General features: G+C 41.1%; 1 protein-coding gene across 2 annotated transcripts in view; it reads right to left on the reverse strand.

The window, feature by feature from the left end:
* Positions 1 to 19,041, reverse strand: part of LOC120957536 (zwei Ig domain protein zig-8-like) — a 316,504-nt gene that overhangs the window by 77,442 nt on the left and 220,021 nt on the right. The gene's annotated exons all lie outside the window — the stretch shown is intronic.

A 19,041-nucleotide genomic window follows, 5' to 3' on the forward strand; every position in this document is an offset into this window, starting at 1 on the left:
CAGCAGAAACGCCCTCCAAGTGTGTGCTGATAAATGCCAGTGTATATCATTCAGCAGAGCCCGTCACCCCATCACGTTTACATACACTATGCTCAACACGGCTTTGGCTCGCACGACATGTATCCGTGATCTGGGGGTGCTACTCGATCAGAAGATGTCATTTCGCCCTCAAATTGATAGCGTTGTTGCGAAGGGAAATCAGCTACTTGGTTTAATTACGCGGACCTGTAGCGAGTTTACCGATCCCATGTGCGTCAAGTCTATCTTCTGTGCCATCGTAAGGTCGTGCCTGGAGTACTGCTGTCCGATCTGGTGCCCGCTTGGTGTTGGTGACATCAATCGCCTCGAAGCCATTCAACGGAGACTCACCAGGTACGCGGTTCGACTCCTTCCATGGCAATCCCACCACGCTCGGCCCACCTACCATCGGCGGTGTCTGCTTCTCGGTCTTGAACCACTCTGCTCTCGACGTAAAAACGCCCAATGCCTTTTCATATTCCGGCTCCTTAACGGAGAGATCGATTCCCCGGCATTACTAGCCAGCATCAATTTGTTCGCTCCCTGTCGGATTCTTAGATCCAATTTCCATCTCCGTGTACCGCGTACCCGCAACAACCATAGCCAGGGACACCCCATTATACGTATGTCCCTCGAGTTCAATGAAGTGTTAGATTTGTTCGATTTTAGTATGTCTACTTCTACGTTCAAGGAGAAATTGCGTCTACGTCACATTTAATGTTAGCTAGAGGTCTATTTATATGTTATAAATGATCATTGTAATATAAATCTTAATTTATTTATAAGGTTGCCGATTAGACACGATGGTCCGTTGGTTGTGTATGAAAAATAAATAAATAAATAAATAAATAAATAAACTATTTCGCTGCACTGGAATTTAATGACGTCACGGGGGAACTATGCGTTGGGTACAATCGAATTGCTGGAAAGAGCACGTGATAGTTACACAATATTTATTCAACAGTACACTTTATTTCAGGTTAACTTTTCTCGTCCCAGCTTCTCAAAGGGTCAATTACATGTTTCGGTTTTTGTAATATATTATTATCAACTGGGCTGTGTGACACATCATCAGCCTTTGCTAGCTCTTTTCCGCCTGAACGCACTACACGGCTCTACCCATCAGTCTATTTTCGTGGACTTTTGATGAAAGAACACAGTAGCTGCAATCCTATCATGAAGTTAATAGGTGAAATGTTCCCTCATACAGCAAAGTTGCAAAGAACAATTGGGAGAGGGTTTCGGCAAAATGATGCAGTAATAGCATTTCAGGTTCAAAAAGGCTACACATTTCATCCTTTCAACCTAGTGTTCAGAGTATCGAGGCTGCCATTTCAAAGTTTGTTAAGCTCTTTTAAGTAGAGTTTTTGTGCATTCATTGTAGTAAGAAGAGCGAGGGAAAATTAATCTATAAAACTGCCTCTTCCGCACATTTACACAACAACTTTTCAACACTTCGCAGTTAAGTCATAGACTTTTAATAATTCCTAGGACATGATTCCAAGGCCAAAACTCGTTTGAAAGCCATGCATGAACAACAAGTATGCCCCATCTTCATACAATTTTCAACAACGTGCGTAGTCTTTCCTATTTTTCCGGCATTATTTCCCTTGAAAACCGAGAAAAAGTACCGTTTCGAGAAGTTGTCTCGTCCTTTCGTCAATCACATGCCTTTCGTGCATCAAAATAGAAAGTGGAGAAACCTTTCCCTTTGCCCGTGGTGTCACAAAAATCAGACTCTAATTAGTTCAGATACGTGTGTGAAGATGTGAAAGTGATTTTCTTTTACAACGCTATCTCGTCGGTACTCGTTCGCATGGATGCACGAATATGCTCGTACTGGCATTAAAAATGAAATCTCAACTTTCTTCTCTGAAGTGATCGCATTTGCTCCTGCGCTCATACACACGCAGGCATGAACAAAAAAAGGTTTCTGTCGCTGACGAAAATATAATATTTGTACTAGCCCGGTAGTGGTTCGCTACCCCCTACTAGTTTGACTCCTCTGATCTAACGATGTGCCGCTCTCAGGAGGCTAGGATGAGAGAGAGAGGCTAAACGTGGCAGAATGGCATGTTAGAAGGAGAGGGCAAGCTAGGAATGAGCGAACGGCTAGGATCGGTTCAACGGCGCGCCGCTCTCGAATTGCTCTTCTCGGAAGAGCAATGCCCGAGATGCGCGCGTAAGCGTATCCTATCTAGATAACGGAAGTAAGCGACAATATAGAGCATAGGAAGTAATAAGGGTTAAGCGTAGGAGCGTTAGGTTTAATTTGGATTAATTTATAGTAAGAAATGAATCAAATTATGTGAATTTAGGAAATTGAAGTCGGGTCATACAATTATTTAAGGATTAGTAAGGTAGAATTTTAGGTTTAATTAATTAATTAAGAAACTAAGTTAGTTTAGGAAGTAAAAATGTTAGGCCAGCCTTCTCACGTATGTGTAAATTACGCATCGCTACAATAGCACGCGCTGCGAGAAGGGCTCGCGCGTTAAAAATGAGCAATAAATGGAACTTCTCACAGCCAAGAAAATAAGCCTCATTTATTTGGTTGGCTTTGGGATCGAAAGGATCAGAGTTGCTTCCAATCGTCCTCGCTTCGACGAGAGCACCGTTACGGGTTAATTGCCCTGACGTGCCGGGAACAGTTACCATGAGGTGGAATAGCTATTAAACCTAACAACTTTTTAAAACTTTACCATAGAGAACCATGATTGAGCAAATGGGAGAATACGCCGCAAAGGATGCAGTGCCTTAAATCCCGGCAGTAACAAAAGCGTCATTTTCCATATAAATAGGGCTTTATGTGAAAAACGAGAAAATAAGATGTTATGAGCGTGGCAACCATATCATTTTATGAGTAATATTTTGTTAAACCATTATCCGCAACTTAAGATATTTTTACTTTATGTAGCACTCACCGTTTAAAATAAATCTGTAAAAAAAAGCATTGCAACTGCCACCCATAAATTATCCACTCGTCTGTCTTCATTTCTTTCTTTTGAATTGTATCATGTAAATAACTTACCCGCATAGCTGTTTTCGTGCTGAAAACATGTTCAGAGATAAAGCTCTATAGATTGGTTTTATGAAGGCACTTAAACTTACACCAGCTGCATGAGAAGGCACAATTCTTTCACTCTTCGCCATTAGGTGTCCATACGTGGGTTTTGCTAGGAACCACTTTCATATATTTGACACCTTTCTTTCTAGTATAGCCAAAAATACACCACAAAAACGTCCCACTTATTTCGTGAGCTCTTGAAACGCTAGTCTTATGTAAATTGTTCCCATTTTGTTGCGTCAGCACAGCAAACAACTTTATTCTTACCCAGTGATCTTAAAAATTAACATGCCTCCTTGTTGCACACGGTCTGCTGTTGTAGAAAATGTAATGGCAGAATAGCTTGTTCTGTTGCAGTTCTAGGAAAAATAAGGTATATATCTCACATATCTCACAAATGGATCCTATTTTCTGGAAGTTTTCAAAACACACTGTCACAATGGAAAATTATCCTCGGAAAAATGAAGAGACAGTAAAACACATCTGCAGATGTGTGCGATGTACTGAACGAACAACTTACTCTCCGACTGCAGTCAACCCAGTATCCTCCACCACCAAGTATTAGTGTCAATTTATCACACACAAAGCAGCATCCCAAGCCACCTACCTTGAGGTACCCAAAACACAAAATCCATTCCCCGTTTCTGTATTGTCACGGGAGCAAACATATTACACACTTTCATCTGTGTGCACTTTGCGTTATTTTTTAGCTATTTTGTTAACACATTTAGAGTAGTGTGTTTCTATAAATTACTTTGAAATTCACCACAACAGACTGTTTGAGCTTTGCATGTTCCAATTTGACAAATGTTTGCAGAAAATAATAATAATAAACGTTTTTCATAGTCTCGTTAAACTCGTTTAGTCAACGCAATTTAAAGGAAATTGTTTTGGTTGTGTAGGGAACTATGTTAGGAAACTGCTCGACAGCAAGATTAGGGAACTGCTCGATAGCAGCATTAGGAAACTGCTCGATAGCAGCATTATAATATAATCGCCCAACTCGTGGGCGTAAACAAGGCGCATAAGATACTTGTCCTTATGCGCCTCGATGTGACAATAGCGAATAAACGCTCTCTTGTATCCTGAACCTCAACCGAGTAAGACGCCTTTCTAAAGCTCATCCGAAGCCCCTGTGCCAGTGTTAGGGAACCGTATAATTTCCCTAAAGTGGTGACCCCGACGTGATAGTGAAATCTAAAAGCTCAGGCTAAACATCCGTCCCGCGAAGCGACCGTGTTTTTTTTTGCGCCTGTGACACGAGATGAATCCCGAAGCAGCGTTCCCTACCGCGCCGAGCGCGGTTCCCTGCACTTCCCATGCAGGTGTCAAGACGGAGACGGAGGAAAGGCACGTGATATCAAAAATCACTATCCCCGATTTCGACGCGGACGATGTCGATACCTGGTTCCTCTGTCTGGAAGCAGCATTTAGCGTAAACGACGTAAAATCGGACAAGCAAAAGTTCAACACCATCATCGTGGCGCTTGGTAACCGTGCCAAATATGTTTATGCGGCCATCGCTAAGTGCAACAAAAGCGAGATCACCGATCGTAACCAGACGCTGAAAAACGCCGTACTGGCGTATTTCCAGCCATCGGAAAACCAACGCTTAACCAGCCTCCTATCTGGCATTTCCTTGGGCGACCGGAAGCCTAGCATGCTGCTGTCCGAGATGCGAAGGTTAGGCGGAGAAGAATGTCCAGAAAGTGTGTTGCTCAACTTATGGCTCCGCGCACTGCCAAGCACCGTGCGGTCCATCATCACTGCCATACCCAACGCAAAGCTCGACGATCAGGCGAACGTGGCCGACAAAATCATGGAGATGCCACGTACCGACATTGCTGCAGTACAACGAGATGAAATCCGTACGCAGCATACAACTCACACAACGCCCGATTACATTGCATCACTGGAATACCGAATCGAGGAACTTTCTCAACGGATGGACGAAATACTATCAGTGGACCGACGCCCATCGCAGCACACGTCACGCCCCCGCTACACATCAAGGTCAAGGGACCGAAGGAGTTCATCGCGCGGTTATCGACAGCCGTTCTCATCCCACAGCCGTAGATGGATATGCTGGTACCACCTTCAGCATGGAGCGAAAGCGGAAAAATGCGAGAAAGAGAAGGAAGGCGACAGCAGCAGCCCATGCATTTTTTTCGAGGAAGGTATGCCGGTATACTCAAGGAACAAACCGTAAGTAGTTCCAACCGCAAACGCGTATCATTTACTTTCGAATCCGATCATTATAACCCCACAAAAGAACCACTCCGAACTAATCTGCGCAACACATTTATTAATAAGAGCCAGGATCACACTAACCATACTTCCGGTAACACTCCGAACCACATCCCCGGTAACACTCCGAACCCCACTTCCGGTAACACTCTAAAACACACCGCTACACAAGTGCCTATACACATTCGTAGAGTTCACATAGTAGATAATAGCTCGTGCAATCGCTACCTGATCGACTCCGGTGCCGATATTTCGGTCATTCCCCCTACCGCGCGTGAACGAACCAAAACTTCTAAACGAACACTATTCGCCGCGAACAATACATCCATAGCCACCTACGGCACTAAGCGTATGACCGTTGACCTCGGATTAGCACGGCAGTTCACATGGGATTTTGTCATAGCGGATGTAGGAAGCCCAATTATTGGCGCAGACTTTCTTGCTCATTCCGATTTGCTTGTTGACGTGAAAAGAAAAAGATTGGTCGATAATAAGACAAACAGTGAAATATGCAACATAAATGCAGTAGATATACCCACCATAAAAGCTTTCTCGACCGAAAATCCCTTTGTGACAATATTAGAAGAGTTTCGCGATATAACGAAGCTGAACACACTAAAAAAACCTTGTCACCAAGTTGAACACCAAATATTAACAACAGGTCCGCCAATTTTTAATCGCCCGCGTAGATTGCCGTTAGAAAAAATGAAAGAGGCAAAAACTGAATTTCAGTTCCTCGTCAAGCAGGGTATTTGTAGACCGTCAAAGAGCAACTGGGCAAGCCCATTACATATGGTAAAAAAATCAGATGGCTCGTGGAGACCGTGTGGAGACTACCGAAGCCTTAACGCCGTTACCATTCCCGATCGCTACCCAGTCCCGAACATTCAGGACGTGAGTAACATTCTCAGTGGAGCTCACATTTTCACATGTATTGATCTCCAAAGAGCGTATCACCAGATACCGGTAGCGAGAAAGGATATACCAAAAACTGCTATAACCACTCCGTTCGGCCTATATGAATTTATGTTCATGACGTTTGGCTTAAGGAACGCTGGGCAAACTTTACAACGGCATTTACATGCAATTTTTGGCGACCTAGATTTCGTTTTCCCTTATATAGACGATATATGTATTGCTTCCCCAAATGCCGAAAAACATAAAGAGCATATTAGAACCGTTTTTAAGCGATTACGCGACAACGGGCTAGCGATCAACGCCGACAAGTGTCAGATTGGTCAATCAAGCGTAAACTTTTTAGGGCACACCATAACCGCCAAAGGCATAAACCCCAAAAAAGATAAAGTACAAGCAATAATAGACTTTCCTAAGCCGGTGATGGCTAAACAGCTTAAAAGATTCCTCGGGGCAATCAATTTTTACCGTCGATTCATGCCACACGCCGCTCATACGCAAAATATTTTACAAAAAATGATCAAAGGAAATAAGCGCAATGACACTACCACACTCGCTCTTAACGTAGACGCTTCAAATCATGCGATCGGTGGTGTCCTCCAACAGATCGACAAAAACGGTCCATAACCCTTAGCTTTTTTTTCTAAATGCCTATCACCTTGTTTGCAAAAGGCAAGCACGTACGACCGAGAGTTATATGCCATTTACGAATCAGTGCGATATTTTAAAGACTTACTTGAAGCACGAGAATTTTGCGTATACACGGATCACAAGCCATTAATAACTGCCTTCCAACAACGCCCAGAAAGAGCTAATCCAACGCAACAACGCAGACTCTGCTTCATCAGCGAATACACGACAGACATCCGTCACGTTTCCGGCGAAAAAAACATAATCGCGGATATGTTAAGCAGAGTTGACGCTATTAACACTCATACTATAGACTACGAACACATGGCAAAGCTCCAACGCAGTGACACCGAAACAATGCAATATTTAAAAAATGCACCTGCAAACACAACACTAACACTGAAAGAGCTCAACATGCCCGGAACAAAAACGGCAATTTTCTGCGACACATCTACCGCAAAAATAAGGCCATTCGTTCCCCTGCCGCTCAGAAGACGAATTATAGAAAAACTACATAATATATCGCACCCGGGAATAAAAGCAACAACACAAATGATCTCCGAAAGATTCGTTTGGCCTTCCATGCGCAAAGATTGCAAACATTTCGTCACACACTGTTTAGCATGCCAAAAAACTAAAATCATACGTCACAATCACACTCCGATAAATCATATAAACGTACCAGATCACAGATTTTATCACGTCCATATCGACTTAATAGGCCCATTACCACCATCAGAAGGGAATCTTTATTGTCTAACAATGATAGACAAAATCACTCGTTGGCCCGAAGCAATTCCACTTCCTAACATGACTGCAGAAACCGTAACAAAAGCATTTGTAAATCATTGGGTATCGAGATTCGGAGTGCCAGCGAAAGTTACAACAGATCAAGGCAGACAATTCGAGTCGGAGCTCTTTAAACAAATATTTGTAACACTGGGCATAGATCACTTACGAACAACACCTTATCATCCGCAAGCTAATGGTCAGATCGAACGAGTACACCGACAGTTAAAATCCGCAATAATGTGCCACGACCGTACACGATGGACTGAGGTATTACCAATCGTATTATTGGGTCTAAGGTCAACAATAAAAAAAGATATCGGCGCAACTGTAGCAGAGCTTACGTACGGAACAACGCTTCGTTTACCCGGAGAGTTTTTTGATACTAGTAAATCTCACGTAAACGCGACCCCGGAATACGTTGACAAGCTAAAAAAAATAATGAGCCATGTAAAAGCAACACAAACTCAGCACCACAACAAATCCCAACCATACGTTCAAACAGAGTTGCAATCGTGCACGCATGTGTGGCTTCGTATTGATGCCGTTAGACCGACACTAACACCTCCGTACGACGGACCCTTTAGGATCATTAGTAAAAAAGAGAAAACGTTCGTCATATGCGTTAGAGGTCGAAACGTCGATGTATCGATAGATCGTGTAAAGGCAGCACACATAGACACACAGGAACAACCAATCGCTCAAGAAGATCCTCTCTCGGAAACAAACACGACAGGGCATGATAAAAAAAACGTACACTACACGATTCGGCCGTTCGATCACAATACCGCAGCGCTATTAATTTTTAAAGGGGGAAGTGATGTAGGGAACTATGTTAGGAAACTGCTCGACAGCAAGATTAGGGAACTGCTCGATAGCAGCATTAGGAAACTGCTCGATAGCAGCATTATAATATAATCGCCCAACTCGTGGGCGTAAACAAGGCGCATAAGATACTTGTCCTTATGCGCCTCGATGTGACAATAGCGAATAAACGCTCTCTTGTATCCTGAACCTCAACCGAGTAAGACGCCTTTCTAAAGCTCATCCGAAGCCCCTGTGCCAGTGTTAGGGAACCGTATAATTTCCCTAAAGTTGAAAGATGTGAAGAAAATTATATAATGGTTTGTCGTTTGGAATTTGCAAACAATGTTTAGTGTAAATTGCAACCAAACAAACAATGTGCTGGAAAAACTAAAAAAATGTTTCAAAGTGCGAATAATTGCATTTGTAAAGCTCATTCAGTTGTGTGAATGCGTCATGAACAACGACGAGCACAATGGGGAATATTTTAACAACACTTTTTCTGGTATCAATCTATGCGCTTTTTGTTAACAAATTTTGTTCAGTGAAATATTTTGAAATCCATAGAATTACGAAATTACTATGCCAACACCATTTTCCCACATTTCAACCGAATTGATTCTGCTCAAATACCTACGTTCACTGATACGATTTCCAATTACTCTCAATGCGTATGGGTTTCACGCTCTTTTTATGAAACGAATTAAAAACAACGAATTTCATGAGTATGGTCACACGCACCAGATATCCCAAAGAGTGGACATTGATTTCATTCGTCGGAAGGTAAGTTTACAAATTCTTGCGATAATTGAAATGCCACCGTCAAGTCACACCTAGCTCGTACTCGTTTTTTTTTTGTTTGTAATCATTCTTCGTTTTTCTATCCATTTCCAAACATACCAACACTCTTGTCCAGAAAGTGGTCACATCGTGCCAGCTGATGAATGGAAGTGAGTAACACATAAACCTTCGCTTCCCAATTTTGCGATACGCTATCGTGACGAGCCATATCGACGACGGTCGTTCAACATGATGTGCAAAGAAGTTTTCAGGTATAAGCACTCACACATGCATACACAGAATGAAGTCAGTTTCGTACCCTTACCATGTGACTTTGGATAGCAATAGTTCTTATTGTTAATCGCTTTAGTCTAGATTTAGAAAAAAAGCTGATTATTTTTTCATATTCATAACAAATATGTTATGATGTTTCTTTATTGTTACATTCATTTTTTTTTTAAACAATCATGTTGGTTACTCGTATAAAACATTCTTTTTTGAACTACAAGCAAAATATGTTATATGGTTCAATGTTAACCAGATATGATAATATTACTTGTGAGAACAGATAATATAATAAAATGTGAGAACAGATTGTGTTCTGTAGATATTATTCTCTTTTCTTAACGGAATAAGAACATTTGAAGAAAATATTCATGGAAAATTTAGAACGGCTAGCTCGTAAATAGTTTAAAAGTAACATTCCTTTGTTTTTCTTGGAGCTGACATATGAAAACCAAGAACAGTCTTGAAAAGAAAGCTCTGATAATGTGCATTTTAAATTTGATAAACATTCCTCATAGTACCAGCACTCTTTGTTACAATGTGGTTTCGGCTTTGCTTCGGTCCGGTACCATTCAAACGTAGTAAAAACGCTGACTCAGTTACAGCCAAATGCATTATCCTGTGAGTCATCACCAAAGCCGATTATACCAATTTCATCAATCTTCAGAGTACTTTGCTTTTGGCCCTCTTTCTTTCTTTCTCTCACATCTGAAAGAATTATACATGCTGTTGTTCAACTATCGTTTAATATATTTCACAATGTTTTCTTAATAATAGGGTATGATGTAATTTTTTTCATTTCTTCATCTTTCTTCTGATTAACTATTTCATTGAAACGGGCGATCCATGTGTATCCTTTTGTAAATAGGTGTTACACGCAGCTTAAACAGAGTCTATTAAGGTTCTAAAAGTAAACATACTTTTGAATTCTTGTGACATTCCATTGCAAGTTTGAACGTTCTATTTGCACAAAAGCTGTTTTTTATGCTTTCAAAAGATCATTTCACTTTATTTTACTTACAACAGGTACATTGTATGCTTTTTATATTTCAAAAACTGCTGCCATTACTGCCATGTCGTTAGATTACAACTGAGTTGCAAAGTTAGCTTGGCGATACCGATGTCACATTCCTTTGCTGAAAGAAACGTACTGAAGATTTATTCAGGTTCATCCTGAAAAAGAAACAACTCAAACGAAACGTACACAAGTCAGCAGCTATCTCAGTGATGACAAATCGTTAAGCTCACTACAAGCTAAAATGGTTGAAGGTTTAGTGAACTTTATTTCGCGTTATGATGTCTGCGTTAGTTTTGACCTGAGCATCTTTTTGTTGAGGTTTTTTTTTCTTCTTTTGGCTCAACAACTGTTGTCGGTCAAGGCCTGCTTGTACCACTTGTGGACTTGGCTTTCAGTGATTTAAGGATTTTACCCCCCCATAGCAGGATAGTCAGTCCTACGTATGGCAGCACGGTCCATTTGGGGTTTGAACCCATGACGGGCATGTTGTTAAGTCGTACGAGTTGACGACTATGCTACTATTTATTCTATTTATTCAATTCTATTATTCTATTTGTTTGAGATAGTTTTGGTTATTTCTTTTGCTTGTTTAAAGAAGCACTTCGACGTTTGTGGTATTGCGTATCGCTGACTTTCTTGCTATTTTTACTTACCCAAGACGCATTCTTTGGCAGTCCAGCCGAGATTCAACTGAAGATAAAACAATTCAGACAAAGTTCCCCACTTCAAGCATAATTACCAAATGAATGAATCTGCCTCAGCTGCTACACAACAAAGTGCCTCGTATTTAACAGTTTTTTGTTCCAATTAGAGTTTGCCGCATTAGCACACGCCGGTAGAAAAGCCAATTTATGAAATTGATGCCCACCGAACGAAAAGCTTTCCACCTGGCAGAAGTCTCACGGTTTCCAATGCCGTTACCGAACCGGGAGTGTCAATGCGGACGATAATCAGATAAGCGAGCCTGTTTAATTACCGCGCGGGATCCGATTTAATAACTCAATCGGATCGGATCATAAACCGGTTGCAAACAGCTTTTTTGTGAAGAGTTTCAGAGTAGCTGGCAAAAGGCCAGGGAGTGGGAGTGTGAATTGGAAGTTGCCACTTCAAGCACTCTTGACGATAATCGCTTAGTTAGTGCTCTTTTATGCGAAACTTATTCATTTCCAGGGTACTTCCCAACAATTTCTCGCTTCGTAAAAGTGAGCATAATAGTCAATGTTCAACATCTTTAGAACGCTCGTTTTATCTCACTTGGAGCAATTCACGATGGGTGAAGCTGTTACAGGTACGTAACGAGTCACACGTACCGTTCAATCAATATCCATTACGAAAGGGAAGAAACAAAAAAGAACACACACAATCTCGGGAAACCACACTATCAAAACCATTCTGCGGTGTAACTTGAGCGACGTGAGGTTTCGCGGCTGAAGCTAAATTGCTATTCCAAACCAAAGCGGTAATCGATGCAAAGTAGTCGCAGTCTCGTACAGTACAGTGAAATGGCAGTGGCATAGAGAGGTGGGAAACATTGCTTATTATGTCTAGACACTTCGGTGATGTTGGAGAGAGAAATTGAAATTCTTACCCTAAACCGATTGGGTGGATCAACAAGCACGAGGGATTGGTTTCACACAAAATCAAAGTGCATTCATTCCACTGGCAAGGGTTGAAGGATGCGTGGATAAAGCAAAGTTACAAAAATAGCTCAGAAGGGAAAGTCGGAGAATCGGTGTTTCTATTTGACAAAAAACTCAATACTAGAGATGGTGAAATTTAGTACAACACAGCTTAAAAACATCTCAAATACCCTATTTTTAATGATGGATGAAATTGATTCATTGCCACGCTTTTCTATTCAGAAGTTGGTCTCAGGTTTCTTTTGAAAGCGATAATAAAGATCATTCCGTTTGTAAAAAAAATTGACTTCCATCACATCGTGTTTGCATGAGAAAAAATGTGTCCCCACAGCTGTGATGATACCAGGAGCGACAGATAAACGGTATTGACAGATAAATATAAACACGTACCCTTCGCTAAGACGCAGCCATATTCCACCTCTTGATCGGGTCAAGGGAAGTAAGAAAGGACCGAGAAATTTTATGCCATCCTTATAAAACCTTATTTATGGTCTATCGAAATAAAGGACCGAAGCAAATACAAAAAAAATCAACACAATATGCAATGGTTCAGCAGGTTTAATCACTGGTACTCAAGAGCGCGTTGTTTTTGTTGTTTTTGCCGGCCAACCATTTTTACCGCCTGACTGGAATGTTCCGCCATCCCAATACGTCTCGTTTTTGTTATACCGGCACTTGTTGAAACTGTCCCTTGCCATAAACACTCGCGCGGGATCGCAGAAGTGAACACCGAAGTGGTTCTAGAAAACCAAAACGGTGATGACAAGCCCAGTTATTCGTCGTTCAAAATATGCCTTGAAGTTTCTTTAGCTTTCTGAGCAGTGTTGTTCTTTCGAGTGAGGAAAATTTCATTTTCTTATACTAAGAACATTCGCTAAAACAATTCGTGGTATATTATCGTTCAATACGCTTAAATATACAGTAGCCTGATAGGAAAAATTCACTGAAAAAACACTGGCTTATATTAAACGCATTGCGATTCAAACACGAAGAAAAATTGTGGAAAGTAAAGCTCAGTAACACACTGGGGCGTAAAATGCAGAGGCCGCAATGGTCGCGAGGATTGTGTTTTGATTGCAGATGCTTCTATCTCACGTGGAACACATTTTTAATGGACATTTAATATGATTCTCAAGCTTGGTTCAGAACGTATACGCAATATACTAACATTCTCAATAGATTGTTGAGTGGTGCAATTTGATAACGCGTATTACAAATTTTGATGGAGACGCCCAATACTTTGCTCCAATTACTTTTTGATTCACATGGAGACGCATGGTTGTTTTAATATTTTTCGTTGCAACTTAATTCTAAAGGTACCGACGATCCCAGAAATACTACCCTCACAAGTAACAATGATTCGCAGCTTTTATTTAAAAGAAATTTTAACAATTTTTTAAAATTTCTCACTGATAATCGCTACAATCACATTAATGAAAATTTCCCAATTAAACAAGCTCAAAATTTCATATGGTTAAAATAACTTTAAAAGTGTTATTGATACGTTATCGAACATTGCTTTTAATAAGATACACGATTTGAAAGACTTCAACGCTTTAAACTTCGGTTATAAACGTTATATTTAAAAATATTCGACATACGCCTTCATTAACTTACATACTTTGGGACATTTGTTCGGTCCCAAACACAGAAGTATCTCGGGGGTCATCTGTAAAATGAAAAACTACAAACGAACAACGCTTTCCAAAGGAGTGTCGCTTTGTGTCACCTACCACTTTGTAGTTCACAACCTCACTAGCATGCGGTTTTGCCTTTATATGGATGTATTTCCTGCTGCTAACCACATATTGTCAATTAAAACAACATCAACCGCGATGTGCATTTGTGACAGCATATACCACGATGGTCCAAATTAAAAAAAGCCCTGACATTATAGATCAGACGACGAGGCAATATGTACACGAACCGAATCCCAAATCCGGAATGTATGTTTTAATTCTGATAGGTTTAATCACAACAACTATCGCAAGGACTGCCGACCACACTTGTCATTAAAGATGCATAAGTTTTTCATTCCCTTTCGGTTCAATGTCATTCCGTGGCAACAATATGACAATAAACAATATGACACGTGTGTGAAATACAATTATTACTAAATGAATTTTCAAGGATTATAGTTTGGTTTTATCCCAAAGCTAACATGTATGCTGGTTTTTAACCTTTTTTATGAAACAAACTACCAGTATTTTTTTATAAAATAATGCTTTGAATGAATTCAATCACACTTATTGGTATTAAAGCCTTATCTATACACCTTTAGTTACCAGGAAAGCCAGCAGAAACAAAATTAAGCATGAACTGTACGGCTTGATTAACTTGTCACATGTGAAGAGTGTTACCTGTGTAATACAATAACCGTAACATCCCTGTTTACCCGCACAAACCCTCGCTCCGACAATCAAAACGTCCCCCTATAATACTTCTCAGTATGCTCACACACACTCACACATCCTACCAAACAGAGCTGAAAGAAGTCAATCAAATTATCAAAGAAGCCTTCCAACTTCCGGTGAATAATGATGCCTGCACCCTTTCAGCCGATTGCCGAACCTTTTCGTCGCAGAGATATTAACAATAAGGCAGGTCTAGCATAATGGCGTAGCATTTTCGAGCTCAACAAAACACTCCCTGCTGGTTGTGGTGTGTCACTGGTTCGTTTTCCCGACCAAAAGCTAATTTTGACCGTCGGAAGAAGCGTGAGTATTTGAGTGATATTTCTGCTTTTCACTATTAGTCACTCACACATATACGCTTGCGTATCTTCCGTTCAAGGTCAAGCATGTGGAACTCACGTACTGCCTAAACTTTTCACTCTAACAACCAACTAAAGTGTAACTCACGCGCCACAAGCGAGACAGAACACGTTTGTTTACGTTTCCGGAAAGGTTAGTGCTCTTCTGAGCTGTTCTCTTTTTTCTCTCTTTCCATCTCATTCTTTCCTTCTCTTTCACACATTATGCAGTGTACTGGAAGGAAAGAACAGCGATTATGAATAACAGCATGGCACTCTGTTTGTTAGTTTTTCATCTTTCAATGTTATTCAGCCGTACCGGCGAACTCGTTCGACGAGAAACATTCGTCGCTCATGAGTGGACAGGGTTGTACCAATAGGTTGGCCGGTACAAAATCTATACGGTTTTCTAATTTTTGATCTAGAGGGCTATGAAATGAGTGAAAATGAGCGTAGCGGCGAACGTTCCCAGGAACGAACGAGTTCGCCGGTACGGCTGATTGCTACAAACCAATAATAAAACGGAAAATAGGAACGGATTCGAAAAACAATTGCTTGTTTGGTTCTTTGGAATTTCAGAAGTGATCCAATATCGGATATTATTTTGGTTGTTTCTTTACATTTTCAAAGCTTTCAGTTATTCAGCCGTACCGGCGAACTCGTTCGACGAGAAACATTCGTCGCTCATGAGTGGACAGGGTTGTACCACTAGGTTGGCCAGTACAAAATCTATACGGTTTTCTAATTTTTGATCTAGAGGGCTATGAAATGAGTGAAAATGAGCGTTCCCAGGAACGAACGAGTCCGCCGTTACGGCTGATTGTTAAACTTACTTCTCAAGAACTATTTCTTATGAAATTGATACACTTTATCGCCAGCACTGTGATAAGATTATCTAGCATGAAAAACATGACTCGATTATGTACATATGTCATGAAGTGGATCAGATCGGTACCATGTAACAGTAGCCTACGGCCAACTTTTCCAATCTAATTATCGATATTTTCGGCCGAAGTTTCTTATCACACCCCGCACATGCCGCAAACATGTACCGAGCTCGTTGGCCTCTATCAACCGTTCGTATCATAAAATCAGTGACGGTGACATAAAAAAACTACAAACAGCATTATTACCTTGTATGCACACCACTATCATCATTTTGCCATCCGCAAAATATCCTATCAACGCTTAGCGCAAGCTCAACATCACATTATGTCAGCCGAAGGGAACGCGTAGCGCTAGATTATGCTGCTTCTGTGATCCGATGAACGATATTTTCCACAACAACAACTCATGGGTCACGACTCGGAACGCGGGAAGAGGGCGTAATGCCTATCCTATAACTTTATACCCAGCTGCACTGGAACACCAACACTGTGTAAACTGTGCCCAGCAGCAACACAGGCCACCCCGTCGAGCGAGCGTTGTTCCGAAGGTCTCCGACGGCTAAAACGCTTTGTCCACGCCATTGTACAGCTTTATACCCTCGTACTGGCACAACTATACGCACGTGACTGACCCCGCATGAAAAGCTCTCCGTTGTCTCGGTCGCTCTCATCCCACCTTAGTCCCAGTGAGTTAGCATGAAACATTGCAAACCAAACCGACGATGTTTTTATGTGATTTTCAACGCTACAAAACATTTCCCTCATAAAGCGCAAACCGTTTTACTATTCCCGAAAACCCACCCAGACCACCAACACTTGCCATGTGTGAAAAATCTTTATCGAAGCGGGCACAAACTGTGACCCACATAAGTCATCCAGTGACCATTTCAGGTATGGTTTGGTGTTTGTGTAATGCATGCCGTAAAATAAACAAGATGTACGCGTTCCATGGCACAGATAAGTTTGCGCAAAAGTGTTCATGCATGGTACAACTTTTGGTCCTCCATCGGGTCTGTATTTACAACGGAAGTGACGTAAAAGTGACTGGAGGGCAAACAGTTTGGCTTTTTCATTGCTAGTTTCCGAATCGCAATGCTGTAACTTTGTAGTCGTTTTGTTTGTTTGCTTTTCGTTCATACTTGTATCGATGTCGTGAATGTGTGTGTGTGGCTATGTATGTTTGTATGTGTGCTTGAAGAAGTTGGTTTAGAATGGTACACTCGGTACACGTACAACGAAAACAACGAAATAAAACACACAAAAATGGTAACTGGTAATAAAACAACCTGAAGAACCATCGGTTTGTGTCTGTCTGCCTGTCTACGTGTGGGTGAGTTTTCGTTGCCGATGCTGTACACAAGCACAAAAAACCTTTGGAACGTTCGATTTGCTCTCGTAATGCTGAAACGCAACGACGCACATCCTGTCGTATGGAACGATGATGGGCGAAGTTTTAAGATGGTCTCGTTCTTCGTCGGTTTTGCGACTAGGTTAGAATATTGGGAAAGTTTTCTTCTTAACCGGTTTGCTTACAGTAAGGATGATGTGTTAAGCACAAGGGAAGAACAACTCATGGCGTTTTTATTGTAAGAGTCCACCAAATTCGAAATCAGATCAGAAAAAGATTCTCATAGAAAACAAACATCCGTTTTCGGAAAGCTTACTGTAAAAATCAAGTTATCATACCACCCAAAAGTGGTCCCACTTTAGGAAAACTTAAATTTTCTGGCTTTTTTCGTCAATAATCGTTTACAAGAGCAGCACTGTCAATGTTATCGCCACCCAGCACGTGGATCGCTTCCTTCATTTTTACGATCTCGACTGACGGTGGCTGGTCATCATCATGAGTCGTAAAGTATAAACAGAACCAGCACAAATAAACATGCCGCCGATTGAACGACGTCGGCAATCAACCCAGCGTTGATCAACCTTCTTTTCGCTGTACCTACCTTGTGGATCATAAGGTCACAACGACGTGCAGTGCATGAGCTCGACTCGTCTCGGTGCCGTTCTCGTCAATGAGTAAGATGTAAACGAAAAACAACACGCCACAGACACGCCCTAGCCTGAATTTAACAACCAACAGGGCGTGGAATGTTGCGTTGGATGGCTTCGTGAGCTCCGTTCGTTCGTTGTGGAGTATAAATAGCCCCCACACCAACTACAACACATACGGAAGCCAGAACTTGAAAGAGAAGGGACACAAACCCAGAATTCTGAAAGTCAATTCACGCTGATAATGGTGGAGAAAAGCTTGCAAAGCTTTTTCTTTACACAAGCTCGCACAACGCTCGTTCAATCCGGCCTTACCACGCTGGGATTGATTTCCGATGAATACCTTGGAGATGTTCAACCAGTTTGCAGATAAAGCACTTAACCGCCGACAACGTGCAGCGCTTGTTTGGGGTTTACGATGCATAAATGATTGCGGATGAAATTATTAAACCAACTTTGCAGGTACTTCTCGAATATCCGCATTAACTCTCGGATTGTGCACGTGCAGCCAAGGGGTTTTGATCAACTATTTAAACAACATCCAAGCAAAGGCGGGCAGAATATTTGAACTGATTGATGGTCAGCGGTCAGCGATATTGTGCAGCAAAGTGCTCAGATCGTAAGTCGGTACAATTAACAATAATCAAACAAAATCGATTGGGAACATTGTATGTACTGTCTGACTGTCGAACAAAATTCAGTGTTTCATGTGAAGATTTGTAATTTTGAATGATATATAATTAAAACAATCTTTCGAATGCTTCAAATTTATTACATTCATTGACATTTTGTTAAAGCTTAACATAAATGTTTCTTACGACTAACTCTTAAAAGTTTGTCCAAGTCAAACCGCTTGACCCATCCTCATAAAATGTTAACTACAATATCTTGAAACCCATTCGACAACAACGCTTCTTTCAATTTTTTAGTAAATTCGATTATTTTCCAGTTCTTCTTTCGCTATCCTCAAACAAACCGAGGCATTACTTATTGACACTGATGATATTTCCACTAGACCACCTAACGTCGATGATCGATTACTCAGCAAATATTGGCGCAGAGTGATATTAAACGTTCAGGAGCGTAGAGAGCTTATACATGTCCAAACATTGTTCAGCAGCTAAAGTTCGGAAGCAAGTCGGACCATATTCGCCTACACCAATACCTTTGATACGTAGATTAAACAAGATAAGTTGAACTTGAACTTTATTTCC

Source organism: Anopheles coluzzii, chromosome 3 (genome assembly GCF_943734685.1).
Source record: "Anopheles coluzzii chromosome 3, AcolN3, whole genome shotgun sequence".
Classification (NCBI taxonomy): domain Eukaryota; kingdom Metazoa; phylum Arthropoda; class Insecta; order Diptera; family Culicidae; genus Anopheles; species Anopheles coluzzii.